Genomic DNA, 10,380 nt, shown 5'->3' on the forward strand with positions numbered 1-10,380 from the left:
AGGCTCAGGCACAGGAAAGGCTCAGGCTCAGGAAATGCTCAGGCACAGGCACAGGAAAGGCTCAGGCACAGGCACAGGAAAGGCTCAGGCACAAGCACAGGTAAGGATCAGGCATGGGAAAGGCTCAGGCAAAGGACAGGCTCGAGCACAGGCACAGGAAAGGCTCAGGCACAGGAAAGGCTCAGGCACAGGAAAGGCCCAGCCTCAGGCACAGGAAAGGCTCAGGCACAGGAAAGGCCCAGCCTCAGGCACAGGAAAGTCTCAGGCACAGGCACAGGAAAGTCTCAGGCACAGGCACAGGAAAGGCTCAGTCTCAGGCACAGGAAAGGCTCAGGCACAGGCACAGGAAAGGTTCAAGTTCAGGTACAGGAAAGGCTCAGGCACAGGAAAGTCTCAGGCACAGGCACAGGAAAGGCACAGGCACAAGCAAGGCTCAGGCACCAGAAAGGCTCAAGTACAGGAAAAGCTCAGGCACAGGAAAGGCACAGGCTGTCAGGTTCGCGTCTAAGCTCCGTCCCCCGGACACATGACACACCTCCGTCGGGGACGCGCACAGACCCCCCAGCTGTGCGTACACGCTGCGCTGGAAGGGAGCTCCCAGATTCATGCATCTGCGACACAACAGCGAGGGACAGCTCTGTCGGCGACCCGCACGCTGCATTCCACCTGCACGCGCACGCCGAGCTGCAGATAATGTTAAAATTAAACTCGGCTGTCCCCCCTGCTGTCTTCCTATTGGTTCCTGTCCCCTTTTATTCCCATTCAGCCCTCTGCAGATTGCTGAGCATAAACGTATGTTTATGTACCGTGCTTGCTACAAGCTGCTCGTTGCCGTGCCTTGTTTTCATGCCTACTCGTTGTGACCCCACCTCGTACCCGGACCTCTGCCTTCTTGTGCCCCTGGACCTTGGATCGTTAACTGGACTCCTAATCTCTCCTCGACCACAGCTGTGGATTACGACTACACTCTCCAACCCCTGATTACAGCAAGTACCACGAACAACCCAAACTCTCCTACCCTGACCCGGTTACGACCCTGACTCTGCAATCCGGACCTGGTTGCGTGGTTGTAGGTCGGTGGTTATCTGCATCCCCACCTCAGCCCCGCAGTCTAAGTCTTGTTTGTAGTGAGCACTGTTACACAGGCACAGGAAAGGCTCACATTCAGGCACAGGAAAGGCTCAGACACAGGAAAGACTTAGGCACAGGAAAGACTTAGGCACAGGAAAGGCTCAGGCACAGGAAAGGCTCAGGCACACATGGAATGCCATGCTCGGGCCAGGGCTGGGAGTCAGTGACTGCTTTTTAAGGCCCTGGAACAGGTGCAGCCAATTACCTAGTCCAGGAAGAGATTTGCCAGAAACCAAGATGGCCACAAAAGCCATGTAAGGGCAAGTTCCAGCAAACCCCTATACTAGAACCCTTGCAGCTGAGTATTATCCGAAGAGACAGGAAAAAGAGTAAATGGGTTTGAAAATGATAGTGGGCTGGACATAGCATTGACTTGAATAGCAGATAATGCCAGATACCCCACATCAGCACTTAATAGATTGCCCCCCCCCCCAAGTGTCTGCCTCATCTCTTCTCCTGATTCCTTCTCTCTCTCTCTGTCTTTCTTGTTCTCTGACAGGCAGAGGGCAATATAACAATGCATGATACACTTGATTGACATGCACCCTCCCTTTCACGGTAATTATTATTATTAAGAAAATATCAAATTCCAAAGAAACAGGTATTTGTTTGTTGTAACTCTTTGGTTGCCAGAGCCGATGTGCAATGCATTGCTGGCCCCTCTGACAACAAAAGAATTAATGAAACATGGTTACTTTTTTCTTACAAAATGGGACTGCCCCTTGATCATAAAATCAAGTTGCATCATACAGGGCGGAATCACTTTTTATCTTATTCAAAGATTAAATGCCTCTTCCATTATATGTTTAACACAATACAATAGTTGGCTCGTGATTACACAATCATTGTCTCAGCAAGCTACGGCTAGGAACCATTTACTCCCACTTTAAAGACTTTGAAAACATTTGACTAGAGGAGAGGCCTTGAATATAGGACTTAATTCATGTAGGTTAATTGTAAAGTAATTAAAAAAAATTAAACATTCACATCTACATTTTAAAGACATACTAATGATCGATAAACATCATCATTTCTGCTGTTGATACACACATACCTATAATTAGTACATATGCGTTGGTGGCTGAATGTAACTACTGCGGTTACACCCAGCTGCGAGTGCATGACAAGCAGCTGGTATGAAAAGGGCAAAGGGACATTGTGATAACAATCTAGTCTTGAGGCGCATAGGGTTGCCAGGTTAATTTGATGTCTGTCCGGTTTAAATTGGAGGTAATACCGAACACATGTCCGGTATTACCATTGTTGCGGCGGAGACAGTAGCAACGCAAGGGTGGCAAGTGCGAGGGCGGAGGAGGCAATGGCAATGCAAGGGCGAGGGCATCGGAGGCAGTGGCAACCGCCAGTGCGGCTGGAAGCGCTGAGAGGGCGGGCCGCGGGTGGTGTGCTGTCTCTGAGTGGAGGAGAGGATGGCCAACCAGAGGACAGCGGGAGCGGAGCCCACACCCCGGCGGCCCAGAGACATGTTCCGGTGTTGCGTCTGCGTCCTGCCAGGAGATAAGGAAAGGACAAAATACAATAGGGGGGGGGGATATAATGATGATGGGGGGCCAGGATGAGATGAGGATGATTCGGGGGTGTGGGGGGGGGGAATAAGATGATGATGATATGGGGGGAATAAGATGATGATGATATGGGGGGAACAAGATGATGATAGGGGCCAGAGGGAGATGAGATGATGATAATGGGGGGGGGATAAGATGATGATGGGGCATGGGGGGGGAAATAAGATGATGATGATGGGGGGAATAAGATGATAGGGGCCAGGGGGAGATGAGATAAGATGATGATGATGTAGGGGGAATAAGATGATGATGATGTGGGGGGGAATAAGATGATGATGAAGATGGGGGGTGGGGAAATAAGATGATGATGGTAATGCTGATGTGGGGGGCAGGGGAGGAATAAGATGAGAATGATGATGATGATGATGATGAGGCGGGGAATAAGAGGATGATGATGATGGGAGTGGGAATTGAGATGATAATGGGGGAGATGAGTTGATGATGAGGGGGGACTATGATGATGAAGATGATGGGGGGAGATGAGATGATGATGGGAGTGGGAAATGAGATGATGCTGAGGGGGGACTATGATGATGATGGGTGGGAGATGAGATGATGATGGGAGTGTGAAGAGATGATGATGATGAGGTAAGATGTAGCCTGCAATTGGCGTTGCAGTAGTTGTCAGACAGTTGCTGCTACTGTTAGTGTAAAGTTTTCATTAATATTAAAGTTAAATTATTAAAAATAACATCGGAAATAGTTGTTTCAATTTTATTTAGAGTGCGTTTTTAGATCAGTATTTCTCGTCATCGACCTGTATGACTGCAGGTATATTATTTATATATGTCATTTTTTTTCTACATTTCACTCCAAGTATGCACCAATTTGCACCATTTCATATTCTATTTTGTTCAAAAAAGTCTGAAGAGGGCGCTCTCTCCACAGACCCCAACCCCACCGACTTTTCTTGAGCGCTTCATACCTTTCACTATTGTGTCCAGTATTTTTGGATAAGACACCTGGCACTACAGCTGAACTCCATCATTGACCACTGTGACATAGTCCAAAGATGTTAGGCAGCTTTCTGCCCCATTTTAGGTCAGAAAGTGCAGGAATAGTTAAAACAATGCCCTCTCATTTAGGTTCACTTAGATATAGCACAGTCTTTCAGCAACAGCAGTAAACATTTGTTTTTGTCTTATCTGTTCGTGGTGGGAACTCGGTCCCAAGTGTCCAGGCAAATCCTCTGGTACTGTGATACTTGGAGGGGCCGTCCACCCCGAAACTGGATACCGGGGAGCAGTGATACCCCCAGCCTCCAGGCTCTAAGGAGAGTGAAATGCAAAACCTCTCTGTTCTAAATACCTGTGCATGTGATTAGAAGAGCAGGTGAGGGAGAACTAGAGCCATTGTAATCTGTGGTCTGGATTTTCCATCCAGCTGCCTGAGTTAATGGGAAGCTGTGGAACGGATCATTTTTAACTATTCCTGCACTTTCTGACCTAAAATGGGGCCTAACATCTTTGGACTATGTCACACCGCCTAGAATGCTTGATTTAAGTATTTAAAAACAAAAAATTACCTGAAGATGGCGTATGCCTCACCAAGGGTTACAGCGTGCCCTCAAAGCCAAGGAAATCCACTTCTCAGGAGGTAACCTGGTTCTTCTAGAAGAGCGGGTCCCATAGCACAGACACATAAAATTTAGGTGCCACACGCTGATCCTCTGTGACGGTTCAGGGAATTCCTTCCTCTCCATGTGTCCCTGGCATTGCGCTTCCCCCTGCCTCTGATATCCCTTTATTGCCTCCTCGCTCTGTTTCCCCTTCCTCCTCCCGCATCCGTTCCTCTGCGGCATCCCCTGACGCTCTTCCAGCGTCTGCGCACGTTCCCCACAGAGCGCGCGCATGTTCGCAAACCCCCGATCCCCTCCGCAGTACTCCCTGCTCGCGGCCTCCCTCTGTCTCCCCTCCGGTCCCCTTACCTCCTGCAGTCTCTCCTCCGGTTCTCTCTCCTCCCTCGGCGGGTGCCCCCGCGGCATGGAGCTCCGCGCGCCTCTTGACACAGCCTGTGCACGCGCACCCTAACCTTACAGAGGGCGCGCACACACGCTCCTCTTGTAAACCTTCCCAGACCTCTGGCTCCGCCTCCCATGCTGTACAAGCTATCTCCCTCTCTGATTCACCTGTCTCCTCCCTCTCTCCTTCTCACCTATCCCTGCTGCCTCTCACTTCACCCTCTGCTCCTCCTCTCTCTCCCATTGGTGTTCCCTCCTTTATAACCCTTGTCTGTCCTCTAGCTCATTGCTCTGCATAGCTTCTTGTAACCTCTGTGTGTGCAGTCCTATGCTTGGCTCTCCTGTCTCTTTCAGCGTTTGTTCCTGCTCCTGCTTACCCTTGGATCTCCCTGGCTTGAACTCTGCTTTGTACTGGATTACCCTGCTCTCTCCTGCCCTTGAACCCTGCTTACGGATACGACCTTGCTGCCTTCTGTTATCCCTGGACTCTGGCTTATGGACATCACTATCCTGCTCTCTATTGCCCTAGACTCTGGCACACGGACATCACTATCCGAACTTTGTATCCCAAGGCGTTGCAAGTATACCTTAACCATCTTTCTACTGGCCCGGCAACCACACTCCGGGCATGCCCTCACTGCTGTGGGTGCGTGTTTTAACCCTACCCACCTCAGTACTGGGGACTGGCCAGGTCTGCGGGCATACAGGTGTTACATCCTCGAGGGCAGCATCCGAGTCAGACCTGAATAATGAGGACACATAGATCACTAAAAGGGATCTGGAATCCCTGGTACCAAGCATTACTGCCACATTCCAGACTGTGTAAAGGGGTATCTTGGCAAAGAGTCTTATCTCCAATGATAACTTAATTTCCTTTCTGATCACATCTAGTTACATACACCTGAGGAAGGGAGATCCCCGAAATGTTGTGCGTTTGCAACCTGCAAATAAACCACTTTTTTATTCTATAATGTCTGGTGTAAGACTTTATTAGAACAGTGCAGCAAGAAGATATCCAGTTAAGTATAACTACATGGCAGAAGTGGGATCCCAGCCACTCTTCAACTGCCCGCACCATACAAAAAGGACACCCATTACAATTATCTAAAATGAGTGCAGTAAGATCCAAAACCTTTAGCTTTATTGTCACGGGAGACAAGGCAATTTACACCTTTTTACCCGGATCCTGCATTGAGCAAAACAAGTTAATGAAATAAATCGTAAATTTATTCACAAGAAAAGGCATACACACAATGATACACAAACTACAGCAAAAAGACACGTTTACTTGGGAATTGAGGTAACAACCTAGACTCTCCTAGGTGCAGGAAATCCTAACCCTGATAACAGTTGCAAAAACAGGACAGAAAATAATCCAGGCAGCCCTTTTCTTGCTGGAGACTTGAAACTGGAAACTTAGAATCTGAGACTATTAGAGGACTGGAGAACTAACTATCTGATGGGCGCAAGGGGCTATAATGCCTCTGACTTTCATTCACAGAATACTACCCCCCAATCAGAAGCGTGAGAATATTCTCAGCAGCCAATCCGAGACAAACCAGTAGATAAAAAACAGGGTTACCTGGAAATCTGAATGAACCAAGGAGCATGTGCCATTTGGCACCTCTGTCCCTGGTTCCCTCAATGCTCACCAAAACGTAACAATCATTATACAGATATAACTACCCAAATGTATTCGCCCAGATAAAAAAAGAACCTGTCAAAATGTTATGCATTCCAGATTTCGTGGTTAGGCTGTATATGTTATTAAAAATGAATATCCTCCCCAGGCTCTTGTATTGTTTCCAGACTCCTTCTATTATAATCCCATATAAACATATTAGGGACCTCCAGAATATTCTTCCAATTCATCTGGCAGACCAAAAGACTGAGGCTGGCAAGGACTGTTCTGACAACTTCAAAAGCAGGAGTAGGATTAGCAGTCCCAGACATATACGCAGATACTACTTAGCTACCAATCTAAGGTAAATAGTGCTTTGGCATGGAATCCCCAAGCAGCATAGATGGGTAGATATGGAAAAACAGCTGCCCAAACTAATCTCTTTATCAGCCAGACTCTGGCTTACAGAAGAACTATCACTAAAAGCAGTATCTTCAACCATGATCTTCACTCAACATCTGGAAGTTAGTAAAATTAAAAATTTCCCTGATTACTAACCTACAAATTAACACCGCTCTGGGACAATCTCAATTTAGCACCAGGTTTAAATGATAAAGTTTACGGGATTTGGAGATCTGCCTGGATCCAGGATGTAGGTGACCTTCTGTATAAAGGAAAGTGGATAGCATTTAAAGAATTGTGTTCCAAATGTAACCTTCCTCACTCTGAAATCTTATGATATCTACAGGTCAGACATTTTGGCTTAAAATTGCAAAGGTTCTAGAGTTCCTAAAATGTTCTAAACTTAAGACCCTATGCAAATGTAGAGACCCCCCCCCCCCCCCCCCCCAAAAAAGGTTTTATTTCGATCATGTACCTGGAACTGGTCCCAGCTCATACTTATATGGCCAGGTGGGAAGGTGACCTCGGAGCTGAGGTCTCCAAAGATGATGGGATTGGGGATCAAAAATGACAATCTGCACCACTATAAACTAAAACATTTATAAATAGATGTAAAGATGGTACCTGATGCCCAAGAGACTCAGTATAATTTACATCAGACAAGCTGATGTGTAGACAGGTGGGAGACATGGTCCATATCTGGTGGTCCTGCTCAAACGTGGAGCAGTTTTGGACTAAACAGAGAGACTTAATTGAGGGAATCCAGGAGATTAGATTAGAACTAGACCAGGTTCACTTCTTGCTAGCTAAACCGATTGATATTGGATCTCCCCCATAACGAAAGCTGTTCTCCCACATCCTTACGGCAGCCAAATGTGCGATCGCAGCAGCTTAAAGAAACAACAATCACTTTCTTTAACCAAAGAATAAACAAAATCATGCTAATGGTGAAACTCTCTAGCTTTCTAAAACATACGACAAATTTATTTCACAAAATCTGGGATCCATGGATAAATACTGAAGACATTAACTCTTAAGAGAACCCTTAGAGAACTAGACAGCTCAATAAATGTCAAAAGGATGGTTGAGTCTAAATATGTCTCTGTTTTCCAAACTGTTTAGCCTGTACCGTTTGCCAAAAAATAAAGTTGTCAAAGTGGACCACTAGAGTACTGTGTTTGTTGGATGGAGAATGTCATGTTTTGTTTGCCATGCCCTTATTTTTTGTACCCTAATTATTATTTACAAAAACTGTAATAAAATATGAGTATTACTAAAAATAAAATCTAAAGCCTTTGACTGGCACTGGATGTATTATAGAGCCCTACACATCAAAAACGGAGCAGATGTTTGTAGCATGTGTAAAAGAAGCATATGAATAAGTAGTAATATTCTGTCCCGCAGTTATGAAAATGAGTGAACAACAGTTTTATTGTCAAATTGTGCAACACTTTTGTGTAACTGTAATCACAGGTTAGCTTCCGGCTATTACAGTGCACAGTCAAAGTTACTTCTCCCATTCATTTCTTTTTATCAGGCTTGTGGGACTTTCGTCTGCTCATAAGGGGACAAAAGTGCTTGAAGAATTAGCAGGCCCAAGTAATACAGCAGGGATGTAGAGACAATACATCCCATTGATAAATTCATAGGCATTCTCTCTCCTGTGTTCACCTGTTCCACAGCCAAACCTACCAGGGCTTGACTCACACTGCTGTTTTCTTCTCAGAATGCTCATGAACGTACTTCAGGGACCACACACAGTCCCAGCAAGCTCAAAACCCAAACTCACTACGCAATATATATTTTTGACAAAAGAAGTGCTATTGGCATAGTGATCTCATTTATACAACAAAAGACCAAAATCCCCAAAGCTATATCCAATCTGATAAATTATTTATCTGTTTTTCTTCTCATAAGAAAGGGTCAGTTAGTTGAATTCTTTGGGCAAAGAACTACGAGCCTGCAACCACGCCAAAGTAAACCTTTTTCTGCAGGTCCTCTGTGTAAGCATTCTGCTCGATCCGTGTCAGGTTTTACTGTGGTCAGGTTTTCCAAGTCACCTGCCCTTTCTGCTCACTCTGGCCATTTTGGGTACTGGCAACCTGCTATTTTAGGCTGCAGTTCCTGGTGGGAGTTGCTGAGCAAGATTCTATGTTTGCAGTTCCTGTTCTCTATGCTGTCACGCCTTACTCTTTTGTCTATTTGGATTCCCCTGTTGCTAACCCCGGACCGTTACCCCGATCTCGCTGCTTTCTGCCTGCCCTGACCTTTTGCCGGTTTACTGGACTTTGCACCACTGCCGCCAGCCCTGACCTCCTGACTGCTTACCGACTACGGATACTCTTAACAGGACTCTGTCCCTGGGCTCTGGTCGGTTCATTTGCATCCCTACCTCAGCCCTGCGGTCTGCCTCCTAATCGGAGATGAGCACCATCACACTCCGCTACCTGCAAATGTTCTCTTCATCTCTCTAATGGAGGAAGAATAGACTGTTCATTCACAAGTGAGTAACAGGATCTGCTATTAAAGTTGAATGGGTGAGCTTAAAGCCATGGAGAACCTCCCAGCAGTAGAGACCTGCAGAAAAGGGTCTACCCTGGTGTGATTGCAGACTTCTTGGACCACTATGTTACTCAACGCTGGCAAAAATATAGTATTCCCTGCACTTTCTGCCATCTGATAAGATATAGCATCAACATTTAAGTTTAGATAGGCTATGAGGTATTAAAAGCCAGCAGTGCAATACTAATTGAAAAAGGAACATTAAATCAATAGCCACATCTAGGACCAAAGTAAACTACATAATATGTTTAATTGGTAATATTTTGGTGATTTACATTTTTTTTTAAGTCAGTCATTTTAAAGTATTTTTTTTATACTTTTTTAAACCAATTTATTTAAAAAAATAAATAAATATGCAAGAAACATCTTCTAGGTGATTAGATTGAATCCACTGTCATCCCACCTCGTTACTTCTTCTTTTTCTGGCTGTGAACTAATCACACCATTAGTCACACAGTTGGAGAAGAATATATATATTATTGCCACTGAAAACAAAGTTATTCATTTTTTACCAATTGAAATTTAAAGGAAGTTCCATTTTTTAACTTCAGAATTATTTTATGGCTTTGACTTAAAGCAGCAATCCAAGCTGCGCCCACCCCCCCCCCCTTTAATATGTGCATCAATACAATAATCCACACAATGATAAGTAATTAGCTAAATTACCGATCGATAGGCATCAGTGCAGCAGAAGAGCACCCAAGATGCAAAGTTTTGTGGGGAAGATCATGTGACCAGGCAGTCACTAGATACAATTGGTGCACTGCTAGAGAGGGCAGGGCTCAAAAAGGGATGTGTCAGCACCTGTTGCAGAAGAGGAAGGGGTTGTGACTTTGTAAATGGTTGCTATAGAAACAAAAGAATGCGTTTTACATTACGATAAATGAAAAATGTATTTCAGATGTTAAAATACTTAGGTTTTTTTTTTTTATCATTGTACAGAACTGATTTATTAAAAATAAAACATGTAGGATATTGCTTGTTCTGCAGCAAACACACACGTAGGATATTGCTTGGTCTGCAGCTTTAATATAAGACGCAAAAAAAATGTAATTTGTAAAAAGATAATGTATTGTTAATGACAGAATCGTTTAGGATTTTAGTAGTTAGGATACAGGGCA

The sequence above is a fragment of the Ascaphus truei genome, chromosome 5 (assembly GCF_040206685.1).
Source record: "Ascaphus truei isolate aAscTru1 chromosome 5, aAscTru1.hap1, whole genome shotgun sequence".
Taxonomy (NCBI): Eukaryota; Metazoa; Chordata; class Amphibia; order Anura; family Ascaphidae; genus Ascaphus; species Ascaphus truei.